This window comes from Mesocricetus auratus, unplaced genomic scaffold, assembly GCF_017639785.1.
Source record: "Mesocricetus auratus isolate SY011 unplaced genomic scaffold, BCM_Maur_2.0 Super-Scaffold_100010, whole genome shotgun sequence".
NCBI lineage: Eukaryota > Metazoa > Chordata > Mammalia > Rodentia > Cricetidae > Mesocricetus > Mesocricetus auratus.
Genome location: NW_024429194.1, coordinates 60,903,537 through 60,925,475, shown reverse-complemented (window position 1 = coordinate 60,925,475; position 21,939 = coordinate 60,903,537). Strand labels below are relative to the sequence as shown.

The window sequence follows — 21,939 nt, the reverse complement described above, 5'->3', positions numbered from 1 at the left end:
ATTACTTAAGGTTATTTACAGAAAAAAACCTAGTGTCTTCAGATAAATGTTTTCACTATAATTTCCTGCCCCTTCTTTTTTTTTTAGTCAGAGATCCACGGATCCCACACTTTCCTTTAGCTATGTATCTGAAGATGATAATGAACTCCTGATTTTCCTTATCTATCTCCTGAGGCATGAATGTGTCACCATGCCTGTTTTTATGTGATGCATGCTAAGCAAGCAGTCTATCAAACGAGTTACATAGTTGGCCTCCTGTTACAATAATTTTAATATATGCTTACTTATTTTGATAAAGGGGTAAACAAAAACTAAGAGCCAAATTCAGGAGATCCAAACATGGCCTCAGGAAAATCAGCTGTGTTCAAAACAAAGGAGTTTGATTAGAGTACAGTGACCTTTAAACTGTTTCCATTTGAAACATTGGGAGGCTGCATCCTACCTAACAGAACAAGTGTCAGAGGGAATACCCACTCAGCTACAAGGTCTTTGGAAAGGAATGTCCACTACCTTTCTCTTCAAATTACAGCAAAATATGATGGGGTGTTTAAGAACCCAATTTTTGCTGTCTTCCTTTTTCTAACACTAGTCTGTTTTTAACTCCGGTACACGTGACTGCCATGAGTTGTGGCACCTAAGTCCTTTCCCTGTTATAATTGAGAAGTGTGTCCTGGGCAACAGAAAGGGTAAGCATAGGGACTGGAGTATATTCAGGTCTGCCTGCCTGCCTCTTAGCCCTAGCTTGGATACAGCATATGCACGCCAATATTACATGCATGCTAACCTTGTAAAATGCCTTACTGATTCAGCCAAATTCTAGGGGTTATCTCTAGAAACTTATGTAGCAGTCTTCTCATTCTCCAAGACTTACTCCCATGAGAATCTGTTTTTATTCTTTTCCCACTCAGAGTACCAGGCTCATCGTTGTGTTATCCTTCCAATTCCACACAGAAGTTCTGAATTCTGAGGTGAGCATAGGAAGGCTGCAAATAAACAGAATGTGGCGGTTGAAGCAATTTTCCCGTTCCTTCTTTTTGCGGGTGGGGTGAGAGGGATAATGTGCAAAGACTCAGGCTGTGCTTTAAGAGAAAAAAAAAACATATTTTAAAAAGTCTACTCAGCACAGCAGCGACAGTGTTTCATGATTGAGGCTAGGAGAGGGCACGACTCACTCCTATTTATTCCCTTCCTGTAGCACTTTCCCCCTTGTTAGACCTCAGAGGTGTTTTACATTCTTAAGAAACAGCATCTTTGGAACGAGGTTTCAAAAGGAAACTCCGAGCTGTGGGAGTGGGGCGGAGCCCGCGGTTTCGCTCCCATCGGAATAAGAACTGGGTAAGGGACAGCCCCTCCTGGGGACCCGGTTCTCTAGGCATCCTCCGAATCCCTCCAGGTTTGCCTTTTAAAGCAGGACAGTTGCTGCAGAAAGCCAACCAGCGTCCCCAGGAGACCGGTCGAAGTGCGCATAAGGAGTTTTCTTCTGGCCGAGAGGGGGAGCCCCGCCATCCCAGCTCCAGCGACTGGAAGTCCCGACCCAGCCCGGGCCGCCACCAGCGCCAGTTCAGGCTTCAGCGGATTAGGAGGAGGAGGAGGAGGGAGGGGACGGGAGCCCTAGAGTCCCGGGCCCAGCGTCGTGTAGACGTCCACAAAGTTTCCTTGTCCGCCACGGACGCGCGAGCGCGGGCCAAGGTCCCCGGAGATCCCGTGTCTGCTCCAGCCGAGCGGCCGCATCCCTCTGCGGAATCACGGTAGGAAGCCGACGCGTCCGCCGGGTCCGGCCAGCTCCGGCCAGGTGGCATGGAACCGGGACCCGGAGCAGACCCCGGGAAGCGGGCGGGGTCAGCCTGTTGGGTGAGGAGGGCGCGGGGCTGCGGCTGCCCGCAGGTTGCACAGATCCGCACCCCGAAGGCGCGGGGAGTCCGCGGGCGGGGAAGGAGGCTGGGACCTGTTGCTGCAGGCGGGGGCAGTGCGGGAGGGAGGTGGGGGTGCCGAGGGTCCCCCGCGCAGCGCCTTCCCGCCACAGGTCCCTCTGGCCCCTTGGGGGAACTTCGCCTGGGTGCGGCATGGGCGTGCAGGAGCCGGGAACCAGCGGTGCGGACGCTGGACCATCCCGCTGCGGGTGCGTTGAGCAGGCGCTGCCCAGCAAGCGGAGGCATCGCTGGGTCAGCGAGGCGACTAAGAGAGTCAACTTTGTCCAGCCTGGTCTCGCTTTTGTTGGGTCGCTAGGAAAATGTGGGCAGGAGGCAGGGAGGCAAGAAGCTCGCGACCGGGCCGCTTATACTTTAAAGCCCCAGGCGGGCAGGGCCCCCAGTCTGGGGCGGTGTCCACGCGCGTGCCCTTTGACTGGGCGGGTCAGATCGCTGCTTCTTTGGCGTTAGTGGGACCCGGCTTGCCAAGCTTGCTTGCTCGAGTCCACCTCCCGGTGGTAGCCTTGCTTTCGACCTCTCTCAGAAGACAGCCCAGCTGGTTCTCTATCCTGGGGCTGCTGGGCTGACTTCCCTGTGTGTGGAGGGAACTCTAGTTTTCTTGGAATGTGTTTACAATGTTGAATGGGACTTGAACAGGAAGCTGGACGCTGCAGCTAGAAATAGCGTGCCAAGGTAGAGTGAGGAAGATAGAGCTGTGTTGGGGAAACTCCCAAGTGTGTGCTGACAAGGTACCCCTCTCCCGCCTTAGTTTTTCTCAATCGAGCTTTTCTTCGTTTGCAATCAGACATTAACCCACATTATTTCAATATGTAAGTTTGACAACATACTATCAATTAGGAAGATATAATACATTTATTTCTTGCCTTCTTTTAAAGATGCTGCACCAGCATTTAAGAATGAAAACTTTTCTTAGCCTATTCGAGTTGTAGCTATATTAACTATAGGTTTGCAGAGACCTGGATATTGATGGTTTTATGTAGTCCACACGGGTGGGTGATCAGGTCGTAAAAGAGCAGATTGGAAGACAGAGTGAATGGTGATAGGTGGGAAACCTTGAAAGGAATTGGAACATTTTCAGATTTGCAAATGCCCTGCTTGCTCGGCCAATCTCTCCCTCCTTCCCCCATAAACAAATAGCCTTGCTAGAAAACCCACCGACTGGGAGAGTTCAGACGCTGGTGACTGCAAGCTTTTCTGGAAACAACGGTCAGGCTAAGGTACTGCTCCACTGCATAATTAAACGCTCTCCTTGAGCTGTCCAGGAGCATTTTCCAAGTTTTTACGACTGACAAGGAAAGAAGAGAGGAATCTGGCGGGCAGCCAAACTAGACTGAGCTCAGTAGCCAGGCCTGAAAGAGACCGGGGAAGTTGCAGAGAATAATTGGAAGGGGTTGGTGGTGGTGCTGTGGCTTAAATAAGGGGTTTCTTTTGAAATGAAAATTTTAAATGAATAAGAGTGTTCTTGGAAAACAACAACAACAACAACAAAGCCTTGAATGTAGTTGAGTATCACAAGGAGAGCGCAAGAAGGCCTGGGGGAGGGCAGTGCGACCCTATCATCCTTTCTGTGGAATAGCAGGGGTGCCCTTTGCCCTGTGATGCTTCGCATGTGCATGCAATGTTACCATGTTCCCTCAAGGTGCTCGTTGTTAGCTGCAAGTTCAACCCCTTGACCTTGACCTTTCTTCTTTGTTTTCCTGGAGAGTAAGAACTGAAGACAGGCTCCGAGCAGATGATTTTCCACCTAAATTGAATAATTCAATTATTCTCAAATAGCCTGGACTTGGGGTCATGGAATTAGAGTGGAAAGCTCATCTAGTATTTCTTTCTTGCGTTCAGAAGTGACCCCAGTAAACAGATGTCCTTCTTTCACCCGAAGAAGTACAAGTGAGGGCCATCTCAGTGTTCCACACACTCACTGCTTCCAGATTGCGGGCGAGCCAGATGCTAGGTGTTTTACTAACATCTCTTCTGTTTCACCAGCCCCTTATTTTGTCACTCAGTGAGGTGGGTCTACTGTTGTGGGCATGGGAGCTGAATGACACAAAACCGAAGTGTGGTTGGTATTTGTTCTGGAAGTGGCCGTTTGAGATTGTAAATGTCACTCTTCTATAGAGATTGACTTCATGAATCACTCTGTGCAGAGTGTCTTTCCTGACTGTGACTTCAGTTTTTCCACTTGCAAAGTAAAGAAACTTTCCTTTGCCTGAGTCCAAGCTCATTAAAGAGATGAAATGATGTTAAGAGCTTTCAGAATTTAAAGGTCATGAGTTTTCTCAGTCAGCTGGGTTTATGGGAATAAAATTGGGATTGTTTATATTTGTTATAGACACATAGGGTGTTTGTGCATTTTAAAGTTTTTTGTTTACATTTTATTCATAGTTGTAGTTTGATCATTATTTTTTCATCTTTAAAACCTTAAATGTTTTTTGAGATTTCATACAGAAGTGCTGTGTTTCTCTACTCCTCCCTCTTCTTTAATATCTCCTGTACCTCTTCCCACATTGTCTCAAATTCATTTCTTTAAATTATTATTGTTGCATATATGCATTTGTAAATTCACACACACACACAGATACACAGACACACACACATACAACCCACAAAAAATCCCTACTGATTCCATTCTGTGTTACTGGTATAGATGTGTTTAGGATGACCACTTGGGACAGGGTAACCTATCAAAGATCTAGTCCTTCATCTCTCAGCAGCCACTGATTGACTATAGCTCTTCATTTAGGGGTGGAACTTTGTGAAATGTATACGTCCATGTTGGCATGTCAGCTTGTGTTGTCATTGTTCGACCTTGTTAGGTGACTGTGTTGTGAGGTTTCATGAGTACAGCTTTTCTGTCCTGTCTAGAGCTCCCTATCTAGCAGTGGTTGTCCTCTGATTCTTACAATCTTTCTGCCGTGTTTAACACAGTTTTCCCTTAGCCCTAGATGGATGAGTTATATTGTAGATGTATCATTTGGGACTGGATCCCTCATGTCATTTATTCTCAGCATTTTGGCCAACTGGGGATCCCTGTAATAATCTGCTGGGAAAAAAATAATGAAAGAGCCCTCTTGGATGAGGCTTGAGAGCTATACTTATCAGGCCTGCTGGTATGAGAACTGGGTTATCAGTAGCCAGGCCTAAGGGTATAGACTGTCTCAGGCACCTTTGTACTCAGATTTTCATTTTTGAGACTGTTGAGTGAGAGTTTGTTATGTTAAAGGTTGGGTTATTTTGTTAAACAGAAAAGAATAACCAGTAAACTCACTGTTTTTTCAAAGCAGGTATTTTTTTAAAAATTCTAGCTTATGTCTTTCTTTGTGAAATGTTAGCAAGGATATTTGCAAAATTGTGTTTGTTTAAGTTTTTATTTATTAATTTGCATATTTCTGTTTGGTGCTTTTGAGGCAGTATCTAACACTGTAGTCCAGAATGGCTTGTAACTCACTATTTATGTAGTCAAGGCTGGCATAGACTGGAACTAGAGGCAATTCACTAGCTCCCTCAGTCTCCTGAGTTTTGGAATTCCAGGTGTGAGTCACCATGCTAGCCCTCCTTTTTTGGAAGCAGCATTTGAGACACTAAAATATATTTGTAATGTTGAAACTAACTGCTGGTACTCACAACAATTTCTGTAAGGGTTCTATGAGAGATTTTGGAGCCACTGATGGATTGACTCATTGAGTATTTGTTAGATTTTGAGTATGAACGTAATTAGTTCTGTGATAAGATTTTAGCACTGAGCTCAGCTTTGCTGATTTGTATGTGTTAGTTTATTGTCTGTATGATTATCTATAATTCATGAACTTGTTAGTTGGTGATACATGATACTTGTGAAATATCTAATTTTTAGTTTCAGCTGATAGGTAATATATCAACAGTGAAACATACTACCTGTTTTTAGGCTCATTGTACTATATAGTATTCATGAATGCTTAACTTAACTCTTTAAGGTGAATAGGTCAATATAACAGAGCAAACAGGATAAGTATGGTAAAGGTAAAGAAAAAAACGTCATCTCTGTAAAATGTTTAGTAATAGTCTTTATTATTAGATTTCTCATTATCATGAATAATGGATGTATCAAAAGCAAGCATATATGGAATAAAGTAGTGTTGATGTAGTAGTTAGAATAACACTATAGATACTTTTGTTGAGCAAGTGAGTATTTAAGGACATATTATGTCAATTTTGACATAAAATGATTGAGTTTTGTCCTTCAAAATCTTTTTCCCCCATTGTGGAATGGAAAAGATGACTTTTCACTTAGCTGACTGATTTGTTTGTGATTCTAGCTTCAATATTGCACGTTATCTTTAAAAGCTGTAAAGGATTTTAAAAAGTTATTTATTTGAACATATTAATTAATTCAAGACAGTTACAGAAGCCAATTGCGTGGCTTCTGTAAGACCTTGTCTCTAAACTTACTAGAAGCTGGTGGATCTAACGGTGTTTGCTTTAATGCATTTAGATGTCAGGAAGCTTGGGTTTGTTCCCATGGGAGCCTAAATATATTCAAATTGGAGGAAGAAAAATGGCATAAACTTTGAACATAGAAATCACTCTGCTTCCAAATAGCAGAGATAGGAAATTGAGTCAGACCTTCACTTTTAAAGAGAATAGCTGAACATTATATTATTCCTGAGTAAGCCTTTCTGCTTTCAGGCTGTTATTTGATATTTATTATTTGTGTTTATGTTTGTTTTATGCTAAGGAAATGTTTTCAGCCACTCTAGGGATGCTAACCATGCATGAGCTTTATTTTTAAATAAGAACACAGTTAACTGGTTCACATATTGTATAGAAGAATAAATGCCAATTTTCTGTTTTCACTGAAGTGGTGCACCTGTATCTTGAAATTGCTTTTATGTTCCATTATTTTATGCTTAGAATAATTTACAAAGACTGCCTTCTCTCACAGAATATGACAAATTGATGAACTCCTGTGGCAACTGGATTGCCAGTGTATTCTGTACTATATTGCAAAGATTACTAAAGCTTATGAACTTGAGGAACCCTTATACTTAATTTCTAGGATTCACCTAAGAAAACACAAGGATATAGCAATACTGGTGCATTCCCATAATTATAACTTTGTCTTCTGTTATGAATACTGATTATTACTGGTAGTACACATAATTACAGAGAGTCTGGCTTATTATGAAGAACAAATTGTATAACAGAATTGTGTTCAAAGTTATTTATTCCTGTGCTACATGCAACAATGTAGTGTAATTAGTAAGAAGTTGTTTTATGTAGAACACTCTCTCAAAGTACAATTTAATAAAATTAAAAAGTCAAATTTGAGTAAATAAACATTATTTGAAATGATACAATTGCTACTTCTGGTAGAGAAAGTCAATTGATACTTTAGATTTATTAAGTAGAATTGCTTTATTGAAAGAACTATTGTCTCAAATTTTTATGACTTACAGTTTTTCTCTTGATGAATGAATGGGACTCTAAATATAAGTTGAAAATTTTTAATAGCCAACAAATAAGGAATATCATATGGCCAACATCATCTTTAATCATTTTAAAGGGTGAACTGATCTTACATTTATAATAAGGGTTTCTCATAGGCTTAATTGTTCACATTAAGCAGTCTTAAGAAATTATGATCAGTTTGAAAAAAATTACTAGAATAATGAAAAAAGCGTTAAAAACCTGTTTGTGGTGCGATACGATGGATCCAGTGAATGCTCTTGTTTGACTCAGTGATTTTCCATTACATGGTTGTAACTTTGCAATATTTATCTTTTCTCATATTGAAAAATATATGTTTAAACTATGAATCTACAGAGAAGTAGATTCCGATGTGGTTGAATTTAGGGAATATTTATTGAATACCACATATCTTTATATTGTACTGCACGTAACTAAGAGACAGAGGTAGAACTTGCTATAGGACTTAGCGCTTTTCTGAGGGACATTGGAGATGATATTGAGGTAATAAGGACAAGGGGAAACATTTTAGGAAGAGATTATGTGGAGTAGGTTTTAGACAAAGTCTCCCTGTTTCAGTTGAGCTCTGGAGAAGGCTTGAAAGCATGAAGTCATAAGAATGATTCAGCAACCTCTAAAGATGTTTCTCCTTGCCTCTATGCTTATGATGGTGATCATCAATTACATGTAAGATTTAAGGAATTTTAGCTGTATCGATTTTTTAAAAAAAATGATCATCTATCATTGCTAACATTTTTCTGTTTCTCTAGATCCAAGCAACATATAATTGGAGTCATAAGGAGAAGGCTGTTCTTTTTATTAAACATTTATGTTTAATTTAGAAATATGTAAATTAGAAGTATTTGTCTTTGTCAGAGCATTAATTGTGTTTGGAAAGATTATGATCTGGCTAGCAATATTTTTATGGGGACCTCTCACTTCTCTTGTTTAAAGTAAATATGATATAATATATTGCCCTATCTGTTGTTCTTTTCTTCTTTTTGCTTGACTTGTTAATTTTGTGAGATACATCTACTTTATTATTTTAAAATTTACTGATGTTTAATGTACTTAAAATGAATGGGTATTTTACTTTTTAAATGTATGAAAGAAGAAGGTATTTAAATGTATTTATTTGAGGTAATCAATAAATACAACTTAATGCAGCTCTCAGTTAGAAGATCTGTACTACCTTCACATCCAAAGGATGGAACACTAGAACTCAAAAAATAACATACCAGACTCTAAAGTCTGGTTACATTGAACTAAAGGAACAATACGAAAATATTGGAAAATCTGCTTTTCCTTGATCTCCTGTGTCTATCCTCTTTCTCTCCTGAGGTTCCAGGATTCATCTGGAACTATCTTCCTAGAGGGTAGGGATTATAAAATTTGTTTAGCTTGGGAATATTAATTACTGGGGAAAAAAGACTGCATGCAGGACTCTTCAACTGTTCATCATCTGATCTGAGGGCAATGCTGAGACATTAAATAACAGACTTCGTGGACCTCATATGAACTTTTCTGTCTGTGTATCCCTTCTCCCATCCTCCCAGGACTTGCCAACACCAGCCTCACACCCTGTTCGATCCTTTGTTTCTTCATACAACTTCAAATAACTTTAGCAACTAAAGCTATTCAAGCTTCTATCATCTGACTTTTGAAGACGCATATTTGAATTATGTTTCTTATGTTTTGATTCCCTCCAGCACACATGTACATCAACAAATGTGTGTTCCTTTTTTGCCTATTAAATATGTGAATTGTCAGTTCATTTTCACTTTGATAAAATTTCTAATTACTTAAAACCGAAAATTGAGTAGTTAGTAAGTGGAATCATAATTTTGTAAATAACCATGCTAGAAATAATAATTCAAATGTTAAGTCAGATACTTGTCTCACAGGAGTTTTAGGCTGAAGCCACAGCTGTTTCACAGGCACATGCTCCATTATGACAACTAGAGAGACAAGGACTGATGAAAGGCAGAAAAGAGATATAATCAATGTGGCCACACTGGCAGAAACAGATAAAGAGGCTGTGATCTATCAATCTGTCTTCTATCTATCTATTTATCTATCAGTGGAATTTATTGGATTGACTTACAGGCTGCACTTCAGCAAACCCAACAATGGCTAGCTGTGAATGGGAAGTCTAAGAATCTAGTAGTTGCTCATTCCCCAGAGGGTGGGCACCTCAGCTGGTCTTCTGTTTGTGCTGGAATCTCAAACAGGTAGGCTCTAACACCAGTGAAGGAATACACTTGATCTTAGCCAAAAGGCCGAGAAGCGATACCAGTGAAGGAATAGATGTGCTGACAAGGTGAAGACAAGCAGGCCAAGAAGAAGGAAGCTTTCCGTCCATTGTCTATCTATAGGCTTCCAGCAGGTGTGGCCCTGACTAGAGGAGTGTCTTCTTGCTTCAAGATCTGGATTAAAGGTGTGCCCTCAGTTTCTGGATTACAGTTCATTATGGATATGGACAAATTGATAACCAGGAATGGCCATCACAGAGGTCCAGTTACCCCTAAATCCATCTTTAGGTTGCCGATGTAAGTTTTATGTTTAAGTAAGTTAAGTGGAAGACTTGTGTCACAGGGTGAGCGGTATGCATAAGTAAGCCTCTGGTATGCATAAGTAAGCCTCCTGGTCAAGGTTTGGTCGTGATCTTGATCATTGTCTCAATTCTGCAAGGTAGTTCTGCAAGGTAGTCTAAACAGGTCCTTATTATTGTCACCTATGAACAGAACAGTCTGGTTTGTTTGAATGGTTACTTCTGCTTCAGGGTGTTCTGGGTGGTGGTCCACCTTGCAAGGTTTTGCTGTTCCTGGAATCCATGGTGATTGCACTTTTAGGATGTTGTCTATCTCAATGACTTCAGCTTTGAAGGGAATGAGATAGTTTAAGTTTCTAGGTAAGACACTCCTTGAATTCTTGACATTTCTGGTGCAGAAGTAAGCAGGTAACTCAAACTACTGGAGACACACACTACATGAAAGCAGAGACATCAGACATTATCCTTTTCTAGTTACTTTTTCTAGGTTTTTTTGTGCAAACAGTTTCTAAGTGATTATTACATGTGTGTTCTGTAAACATTTTACATAAGAGTGCAAAATATTGTCAATCATCAAATGTAGCAAATATATCCGTCATTTTATTAATCATATTAGTCTGAGCTGAAAAAAATAGGGGGTAACAGAGTGAGGAGTAGGCTCAGAGTAATTTAGTAAAGAATAAATTAATTTGAAATATAAATTCATAATTTCATCAGTTCACAAAATTACACCACTATTGGTTGGCTGTCGGGTATCTTCAGTAGACTGCTAACATTGAATTCACATAAAAGATTAAACCAGTCTCAGCTCTCAGCCAGAGTAATTTAAAATTGTCTCATCTTAATGCAGACTTTTAAGTTTGTAACACACAAATCTTATAGGAATGAAATTAAAACTATGAATTGCAGATCCATATGTATAGTACAAATGTATATTATATTGAAGTTTTATGTAAAAAGAAATGACACAGAGTTCCTTTACCAGACTCCAGTCAGGAACTTCTGAGTTTTGGCCTGTGGGATTCTCTGTCACACTGTCCAGATTTATCAAGAGTCTCGCCAGCTCAGTTTAGCAGTCTTGGTGTCTGATCACATTCGATTATGTAACTGGGTTTCTTACTGCCACATCTACACGATGGTGCCTTATCACTCTGCATTTATCAAGAATCATGGGAGATCATCTTACCCACAGTCTCTGGTATTGATGACTAGGATGCTTCTTTGGTATTTGTTTGCTATTGCTAATTACCAGTTTTCTGATTTGCTTGGACGTGGGCCCAGTGTTTCTTCCACACTGCAAAAGAGTGGTTTATACCTATTGTGATCCTGAATGTATTTGCTCTTGCTTTCCTCTTAAATTTTTTTACAGGAAATCTTGACATTTTTAAATTTATTTTAAGATGTTTCATGTATGTGTATAATGTTTACATTATTCCTTCTTCCTCAAGCCCCTCCTATGTCCCTGACATTAATGTGTACATGTATGTGTGTGCTAGAGTTACAGGTACTTGTGAGCCACCTGTTAATGCAGTTTCTGAGAACAAAACTCAGGCCTTTTGGAAATACTTATAGATGTTGTACTTACAGATGTTGAGGTATCTCTCCAGCCTCTTACATTTTTGATGACTTACTTAGAAATATGTATATTGTCTTTGTAGCATGCTCTCTCAAAGTAGAAAACAGAAACTTTGGTTCTCCTGCTCTAAAAGTGATAGGATTCACCCAAAGCTGAGAATTGCAAGCATAAGAGTTAATATATATGGGCTGGAGAGATGGCTCAGGGGTTAAGAGCACTGTTTGCTCTTCCAGAGGACCCGGGTTCAACTCCCAGCAACCACATGGTGGCTCACAACCATCTGTAATGAAATCCAGTACTCTCTTCTGGCATCCAAGCAGAACAGTGTTTATGCATGATAAATAAAGAAATCTTAAAAAAAAGAGCTAATATATATTTTAGCATATGAATGTCCTTCCAAGCCAAAGTAGTTTCTCAAATAGTTTAATCAGGAAATGAAGGCAAACAAAATTATAAATAACCTAACAAGCTCAAATAAGAGGCAAGAGTCACAATGGGCAGGCTTGTTGGGAATAAGGGTATGTGAGAAAGAGAAAGCAAGAAGGTTGTGTAGGCGGTACAGAGTAGGGAAAACAGTGGGTAAGACTGTGACTGGCAGTGATACAGCTACCCAGAAGCTGCTGTAAACAGAAGGGCACAGTAACTGAAACTATAGCAAGGCTTAAGAGTCAGTACCAGCATGGATACTAACCTGAACACCCAAGGAAAATGAGAGGGACATCAGAGTGTCAGCTACCAATGTAAGCATTCAAAGTACTGGGACGTCCTGTGATGCAGGGATTGAGATGCTCATTTCAGTGTTTTACATAAGAATGCAATAAACATGCTTAAGATGCTTCACCCATGAGATCATGACCTTCACTCCAACAACTAAGGAAGTCACACACTGGGAAGCTTGCTGCTGGGAGCCCAGGATAAAACATGCTGCCCATCTCAGGCTCATTGTTCTGTTAGAAGCAGTTGCCCAATGAAAGTTTGGTGGCCTCATTTATGACTACAGAACAGACATGCACTCTGGTGACCTTGTTTTCTGGTTTAAAAGGGGGCCACATTCTTGTGGTTTCTGAAACAAATAACAGTCAGTTGGTATGAAGGCTGTAAAGTGAATCTCATTACCTATTTTGGAAAATTCAGTAGAAAATATAATATGGGGTGGGCATGATGGCTCACATCTGTAATACCAGCACCCAGGAGGCAATGATAGTAGAATTACCCTGAGTTTGAGGTCAGACTGGGCTGCTCAGTGAGAAAAAAGTATTGTAGGCCATTTGCCCCCCTCCAAGCCCCCATGATTCTGGTGGTTGTATCTAGGTGACAACTAAAGCTAATGATTATATAATGGTAAGGTCATTCAAAGGAAAAACAAGACATTAAATAATACAAATAATTTCTAATGATCTAACTTGTCCTTTCCACTTAATGTATTTCACATCCTTTTTCTTCACTAAGAGGATAGGCAGGATAATCTCAAAGAACATTCTATTCTTTATGATACTCTGTATTTTTTTTCTTGAATAGCTTATTTTAAAGATAAAACTAGCTTCTTGATAAAAATGTAGTCTAAAACTTGCCCTAATTTTTGCAAATTGATTTTACAAATTATCTTTTTTTATAAGTTAGGCAGTTAGAGAATTGATTTCTTGTTGTACTTGAAACCTGGATGTTCTGAGAGGGTTCTTTTGATTTGACAGCTGCTAAGTAAGACTTCTTAGTCAGCTCAGAACCAAGAAGGGTGGAGGGTATTAGCAGCTGTGTGATGCTTGTAGGAATCCATGCAGGGAGAGGGGAATATGAGGTACAGCAACAAAAGCAGAAAACTGAAGCGGAACTAAAAAGTAGAATAGAGAAAAAAAAAGAACAGAAATTTCTGGGGATAATGACAGTGAATAGTAATAATGGGTTTGGTGATATGATACCATCTGTAGTTAGAAAGAATTGAGGTTTTCCTCAGCCATTGTATGTAGGCAAGAGAAGGTTAAAGCAGAGTAGTGGAAATTAGAAACTAGATTGTTCTAGAGCTACTTAGAAGAAAATAATTCTGTTCAATTTGTTTTTACATGGTAATTATATTTTTATTAATTTCCTATATGCATACTGTGCTCACATAATTTCCACCTCTCCTTGTCCCCACCACAGCAGTCTTTCTGTGCCCTTCTCAATTACTCTCAAACTTATGACTTTTTCTTTATTCATTATTGTTTTACACACATGTGCGCATGTGCGCACCCATGTGCCGTGTGCGTGTACACACACACACACACACACACACACACACACACACCCTGCTGAATCCATTTAATGTTGCCCATATGTATATCTGTTTTAGGCTGACCATTTGGGATTGGATCTTCTCCCTGAATAAGACTGATTCATCCTTTCTCAGCATCCGCTAATTGCCTGTCATCCTGCATTTAGGGGTGGGCCTGTCTTAGTTAGAGTTTCTATTGCTCATGGTGAAGAGACCATGACCATGACTGCTCTCCTAAAGGAAAACATTTAATTGAGATGGCTTGCTTACGCTTCAGAAGTTCAGTCCATTGTCATCATGGTAGGACATGGCAGTGTGCAGGCAGGCATGGTGCTGGAGAAGGAGCCACTGCATGTTGATATGCAGGCCGCAAGAAGCAGACTGCCACACTCACTGAGCAGTATCTTGAGCATAGGAGACTTCGAAGCCTGCCCCCAAAGTGGCACACTTCCTCCAACAAGGCCATGGCTACTTCAGCGAGGCCATACCTCCTAGTAGTTCCACTCACTATGAGATTATGGGGGCCAGTTGCATTTAAAGTACAATGGGGGCCTTATGAGAGTTGCTCCATTTAAGATAGCATGCCAACTAATATTGTTATTCAGGTCTCGTTTAAGTGGCCATATTACTGAGATTTCATGCAGGTAGCTTCCTTGTCAGACCCGGAGGACACTGTCTCAAAACATACACCCTGGTCATCTGTGTCTTATCATCTCTCTGCCCTGTCTTCTGTGATGGTTCCTGAGCCTTCAATGCAAGGCATTTGCTATAATTGTTTCCAGCTGGGGATGTAACTCTATGATCTGCTTTTCTCTGCATTTTACAGTTGTGTCTCTGTTAACAGTCTCCTTGTGATACAGAAAGAAGATTCTTTGATGAGGGGTGAGGGCTGAGCTCCTCTGTGGGTATAACCATGTTCTGGTCAGGGTGTTACTGTGATGATGAAACACCACGACCAAAGCAACTTGAGGAGGAAAGGATTTGTTGTTCATCGTTGAAGGAAGTCAATACAGGTATTCAAGCAGGGCAGGAACTGATGCAGAGGCCATGGAGTAGTGCTGCTTACTGGTTTGTTCCTCATGGTTTGCTCAGTCTGCTTTCTTATAGAACCCAGGGCTATCAGCCCAGGGATGGCACCACCCACAATTGGGCTGGGCTTCTGCCATGGATAACTAATTAAGAAAATGCCCTACAAACTTGTCTCTTTACAGCCTGATATCTTGGAGACATTTTCTCAACTGAGGCTCCCTCTTCTCAGATAACTATAGCTTGTGCCAGATTGACATAAAACTAGCCAGCCACAAAACATAAGTTTTTAGAATGGAGTTATAAATTATACTGATTTAAGGAAGTCAATAGCAGGTTTTCTTGTGGGGTCCATGACCTCTCCAGCGATGGTGAGTTGGCTAGGTTTTTAGTACCAGATTCAAATTCCTTCCTACTGAGCAGGTCTCAATGGTTGTAAGAGAAGGTCACAGGAAGTAAGTGTAAAGATATTGACAACTGGGTATTAGTACTACTCAGTAACAGAGTGAATATAGCACATGTAGGATTATTGAGAAGAAATAATTATTTCTTCTTTGGAAACAACTTGATTTTCTTCTAAATCTTTCTGCTTGTAAAATTACATATACTATTCTGTCTAAACCAAAACTCTTTGGAGGTAGGCTACAATTCATACTCAGGCCTACAGCCACAGCCAAATATATATTGTGTCACTAACTTAGGTCAAACCTATGAGCTCCAGGCTAACATTATATCCAGTGTACATAATAATTCTAAATGATCTTGAGGGACTAGTTTCCAGTGTGAATATAGCGGAGGATTAAAAAAAGGTTTAGTTATTATGATTAATAGAAACTAAAGTAAGGACATAAAAGAAAGAGAAAAAGATTGATAGGGAAAGGGCCATTGCTAGACAGTTTTCTGTTGTTGTGACAAAATATGTTAAAAACAAACTTACAAGGGTTTGTTTTGGCTATTAATTCAGAGATTTCAGTCCGTGGTTTAGTGGCTGCATTAATTTTAGGCCTGTGGTAACAACAGTATGTTATTGCAGAAAAAAAGCTTCTGATGGCATGGCAGCCAGGAAGCAGAGGAAGAGAGGAGACTGGGGAGAAAATACAGTCTGTAAGAACATCACCCATTTCCTTCAATTTGGCCCATTTGCTAATAACCCATTTAACTGAAAAGACTAGATCCGTCATAGCTAAGTCTCTTCTCAATAGTCCAGTCACTGCAGCTGAGCCTTTAACATGTGTGAGAGACAATTCCAAAGCAAAATAGTCCTAGAAGTGGAGAGAGACATAGTCAACAACGCAGACATATATCAGCTACCTTTGTCCTCTGGTGAACTGAAGGAAGAACATAAGAGAGGGAAGGCTTATTATTGGATCATGGTTTCAAGCAACTCATTCCATCATTGTGGAGAAGGCATAGGAGAAGAGCTCTGTTATGGCAGAGGAGCTGAGGCTGACCAGAAAGCAGAAAAATTAGGCAGGAACCAGAAGTACCTATAATCCTTCTTCTGCAAGCCAGACCCCATTGGTAGCCTTCCAATTAAGATGTAGAGCAAGTGCTCAAAACACAGCCTATAGGGGAGATTCATTTCAAGATTCAATCTGTAATAGGCATATTAAAGATATCAGAAGATGTCTTCAACATGTGCGATGTTTGAAATGTAATTGTTTGAAGTAATAAAGGCAGAGGACCAATTGTCTGGAAAAAGACAGGAGAAAATGTTTTAGTATGAAAATACTGGGTGTGAGTATACCTATAAATTTGGGAAATTTATCCTGATAGAGATATTACAATATATATACAAATGTGAATGCTAACAACATTAATAGTGAGAACATACACTTTAAAGGTGGATAGATGAGTTTGGAAGCAAAGATGAATTGGATTCTTGGAATGAATGAATCTTGGATTTTGGAAGCAAAGATGAATTGGATTCTTGGAATGAATGAATCTTGGAATTTTCATGAATTCTCTAGTTTCCTGAGTTGTGAACATGGACATATTGGAGGGGGAAGGAGAACAGAAAATGTCTGGTGAATTAGACATCATTATTATAGTTGACCCATAGGCTGTGAATACCTAGTGAGCTCCCTCTTGTGCCTCCTGTTATTGTAGTATACTCAGGCTGCCATAACAAAAACCTACACTTAACTTGAACAGGCTTTCTGCTTGCTCTGTGTCTTCTCATGACAGCAGAGGTGGGAAAGATGAAAACAGAGGGAGAGAGAACAAGGTCTGTGGTATTTACTCTGATAAATGTATGACTCTCATCCATTAGGGTCCTGTCCTTATGATTTCATCTAAGCCTAATTAAATTCCAGAATCATCAAATTCAAATGCATCAAGAATTAGGGCTCCAAATTAGGGATTCGTAGAGTCTATAGCACCCAGAGATATATTGGCTTCACTCTGTGATGGTAATAAGGATTTTATTATACACACACACACACACACACACACACACACACACACACACACACACTCCTCACTACATTACTATTGATCTACTCAAAGTTATTTTGGAAAGCCTGAACATTTAACTGGGGACTTGGTTAGAGTTTAGAGGGTTAGTTCATGGTTATCATGTTGGGAATTAGATAGGCATGGTATTAGAGCAGTAACTGAGGGCTTTACATCCTCATCTGCAAGCAGGAGAGAAAGAGAGAGAGAGAGAGAGAGAGAGAGAGAGAGAGAGAGAGAGAGAGAGAGAGAGAGAGAGAGAGAGCACCTGGCATGGGCTTTTGAAACCTCATAGCCAACTCCCAATGATGCACCTCCTCCAGTAAGGCTATAACTACTATGTCCCAAACACTTACACTGAGGACCTAGCATCCAAACTTAGGAGGCTTTGAGGCCATTCTCCTTCAAACTACAGGATCAATGCCCTCTTCTGACCTCTGTGGGCACAGACATACATACAGTTAAAATACCTATATACATAAAAATAAAATAAAATACTTTTTTGAAGAAGAACCTGGCATGTGGTGACCTTTGCCTTGTTATAAGTTATGAAAAAAAAAACTTTGTCAAAGGTCACTTGAGTAGTAAATGACAAAGCATTCTATTTATGAGAGAGCTTAGGCTTTCCAGCTGAGATCATGTACTACCCCATGGCTTGCTTTTTGTAGCTTTTCACATAATATAATGCGATATCTGGTATAAAGTCTGTGAACTGGGGTGAATGCAGGATGAATATGAGGAGAATCTTGTACACATGACTTGATGATTTCAAATTCATAGCACTGTTAAAAATGCATCAAATACCTTCAATGTAGGATTAGTTGTGTACATCTGTAATCCCAGCTTTGGGAGACACACCCAGATGGATCTCTGAGTTCAAAGTGTTGTCTACAGCCCAAGCTCCAAGTCAGCCAGGGCTACAGAGTAGGACTCTGCTTTTAACAAACAGACATACGGACTGACAGACAGACTGACAGAAAATAACAACAACCTGGGATGCTGTGGACTGATACTGTCTGAACAGAAAAGGAGTAATCAGAGAAGCATATTATGTGTCTATTGTTTCTGTCAGAACTATGGTGATTTTTCATCAGTAGACAACTGACTGCATCTTGAGGAAGGAGGAGAACATTGCAGCATGATGTTACTTGGGCCAGCCATGCCCTGTGATTGGCCCCTAGCTCAGCTCTTTCAAGCAGAGGCTCAGCTTTTAATCTAATAATTTTGCACATCGTTATTAGAAGCAGAAAACCTGGTCCATTAGGACATCATCTTCTCATTGCATGCATTAGTGCCTACTGTGCTGGACTGGGGTTATGGGAACAGGCTGTGTCGTTCTTTTCCTGACATCTGCACAGGCATTAAAGGAAATTAGGCCTTGTAGATGAAATCTGTTTTTCAGGTTTGGTATTTAAAACATGTTATTTCCATCAAAGGGTAAAGAAAAATCCTCATTTAGTTTTGTAAATCTCCACAGGAAAACCATCAACACAGAAAAATCTTGAGGAATTACTTCATTTTTGTATTAAAATGAAAATATTACAAAATCCAGATTTCTGACCTGTATAAAATTTATAACATGTTTATTTAGTAATTAATCAACTAATTAATTAATTGAGGCAAGGCTTCAGTTTGTTGCTCAGGTTTCCTTGGGATTCAGTTTATGGTATGTGTTGTCCTTGAACTCATGGTACTGGTCCTGAATACTGAGATTAAGAGCCTATATCAACATTCCTAGCTGTTTCCCACCCCTGCCCATGTAACATTTTTCAAAGAAACCCTCCCTGTTTAAAATCTAAAAGGAATCATGTGAGTTAACAAAGCAAAAGCTCACAAGCAGAAAGGCACTAGAGTTGTTACATGTTTTTTTTCCCTTTTGCATACCATAGACTGCAAGAAAATTTGAAAGGAAGTGTGTAGCCTGTGTGGTGTTTCATAATACCCAAAGTGAATTATTAAAATTTACTGAGTTACAGATAACCAGGCTCTGTGTCAGGTGTTTGCATGGTGTGTTCTTGCCTTGACTTCATTACTTGTTAATAGTCATGGGTATATGCTTAATCTGCCTTTTGGAAGTATAAGTTTTTAACATTAAGTTCATCTGAATCTTACTCTTTATGTCATAGAGTTTGCTTAAAGTAGGAGTACCATATTTTAATTACAGCGAAGTGCTATCAGTTATCTAAACATATGAGGTACTAACTTAGAGGCTTCATTTACCCCTCAGATTGATGTATTTCCCTAATTGTACTTAGATTCTTTTTACAGTTCTGTGACAGAACCTGTGGGGAACAACCTGATCCTTTTAAGTACTATAAAATCAAAGGGAGAGGGGGGAGGGGAATGCCATCAACATGGCACTTATGAGATGTTAAGTTTGGAGAAAAGCAAGGAAGTAAAACATTATACTTTTTTGAGTATAATGTTTGAGATTATGCAGTGATATGAGTGTCTGGTTCTTCTAACAGTACCTTCCTGTACAGCTTCTTTAGCGTGGCTAAGCATCCACACTCCCGTTGCTTGTTTATGTCTCTCCTGTCTTGTTCCTCCCTCTCTCTCTTTTTAAGAAACAAGAGTTGGGTGTTGGTCGCACACACCTTTAATCCCAGCAGTCGGGAGGCAGAGGCAGAGGCAGGTGGATCTCTGTGAGTTTGAGACAAGCCTGGTCTACAGAGCAAGTGCCAGGATGGGCTCCAAAACAATACAGAGAAATCCCGCCTCAAACCCCCCCCCCCAAGAAAAACAAGACCATTGGAGATAATATTTCTTTAAAAATAATCTTTTCCTTTAAACTTTTATGAAAAGAAAAATTTAAGCCAAGCATATGAAAGTGACATGAATTATATGAATTAACTTAATAAGACTGTTTTGGATGTAGTGACAGGAACCCTAAGCATTTCCTGTAGTAGGATTTTGAAACAGAGTCTCATAGCGGAGTTGGTTTAAAATCTGATCCTGTCCCTGGTGTTTCACACTCTATTCTGTGCTGCAGTAGTTTCTGTGAACTTTTACTTGTGGGCTTTCTTGAATTTTCTATCTGGTTCTTAGTTTCAACTAGATATCTTTCATCAAATTACCTAATCTATTTTTAGACAATTTTATCGAGGTGAGAAACTCCAAACCGATTGAAATGCTGAGTTGTGGAGCCCAGTCCTAACTGACCTATATACAGGCAGCTGTACCTCAGGCTCAGGAATCACTTCAGAAGAGTGGATGAGACGACTGTGAGAGCCATAAGGAAGACCGGGACGTTTGCTGTGAGACTGTGACTCCAAGACATGTCAGATTGTACAGCCATTTATTCTCACCAGCATGATGCCATAAACATCAGTTGAACAAGGATGACACCAGTAGGCTTGCTAATGTGTATGGGGGGAAGCTCAATAGTCATTGACCTAAAAAGAGAACTACAGACAACTGAGAAATGACGGAAACTGGAGAAATAGAGCACACCAGTTGGTTATCCAAAACAAAATGGCCAGCCATGAAAACATGCATACATATATACATGCTAAGCAATATGCATACATCTATACATGCTAAGCAGGTTGTGTATTTGGGAATATAGGTATTTCTAATAACACACACATGCACATGGGCCCACAGGTATATTTAACAATTAAAGAAAAAGAAAACATGGTGGGTATGGGCTCTATGGGAGGGTTTGAATGGAGGAAAAGGTAGGGGGAGAATGATGTGATTATATTATAATCTTGAACAATAAATAATTTAAAAAGGATCCATAGCAAATAAGTAGGCCAGTAGAAGGATCTCTTTGTGCTTGCAAAGCATTGTTTTAAATTTGAACATTTAAATTTTGTCTTGTACACTGTGCTGTGTTATTAGCCCCTCTCCCTGTATGTCAAAGCTTGGTGTTCTGCTTGCTTGACCACCTCACTACCTCTTTCTTGCTCCCAAAACTGAGATTATACTGCCCAGTGAGACTTAAGTCATAGAACTCTCCACGTCTGGCTCTATTATTTTCTCTATGGAGAATTCCTGTTTACTTTATGGAAAAATAATTGTAACTGTTATTCATATTTTAGCCAAGTTCAAATAATAACTGTTTTTCTTCTGAGTATTTGCATTCAATGTTTAGCTTGGGATCTTCCCAAGGGTGTCTTTCTTCTTCATAGTAAAAGAAATCATTAACTCCTGTAGCAAACCTATGAAGTATGTCTGCCTTCTTTACTAGGGGAATTTGAGGGACAGAAAGTTTGGATAAACTGCCTAAGGTCCTGCAAGCACAACTTATGTTCTACTCAGAGGTATTATTGTGGCAGAGAAGTTTTTCCCTCTGCTTCATGGTTATCAGAGGTTCTCTCTGAAAACCATTGTTTTACATATTTTTAAAATGTATGTACCAGTGTCTTTCCAGTACTCAGAATCACCTGGTGCTAGATTGAGAAAGATTTCTTTGGTTAATGAAGAGAGAAACCCATGAATGTAAGAAGTCCTAACAGCGAAAAGCAAGGTGTGAATAAACTGCCACATGGAAGATGCAGAGAAAGAGCTGTGCTGTGGTGATTTTCATTGGGTTCACAGTATACTGTCTACTGTTCACGGCTCTGTCTGTTTAGGCCATGTGCAGCAGTGGGAAGCAGGCTCCCTTACAATTCATTTTGGCATTCTTAACTGCAGAAAATCTGAACGTGTTTATGTACTGACAAGATCCCTGTAACACAGTAGACGAAGTAGAGTCAAGATGAACTAC

The 21,939-nt window shown here is 40.0% G+C and overlaps 1 protein-coding gene across 6 annotated transcripts in view; it reads left to right on the top strand.

Moving 5' to 3' along the window:
• Positions 1–1,627: 1,627 nt before the first annotated feature.
• Positions 1,628–21,939, top strand: part of Gulp1 (GULP PTB domain containing engulfment adaptor 1) — a 245,834-nt gene continuing 225,522 nt past the window's right edge. For 4 of the 6 annotated variants that reach the window (XM_005084476.4, XM_040753685.1, XM_040753681.1 and 1 more), the window contains exon 1: positions 1,628–1,748. The gene's annotated coding sequence lies outside the window, so the exon portion shown is untranslated. The remainder of the gene's footprint in view (positions 1,749–21,939) is intronic. The other 2 variants (XM_040753683.1, XM_040753682.1) reach the window with 2 other exon arrangements.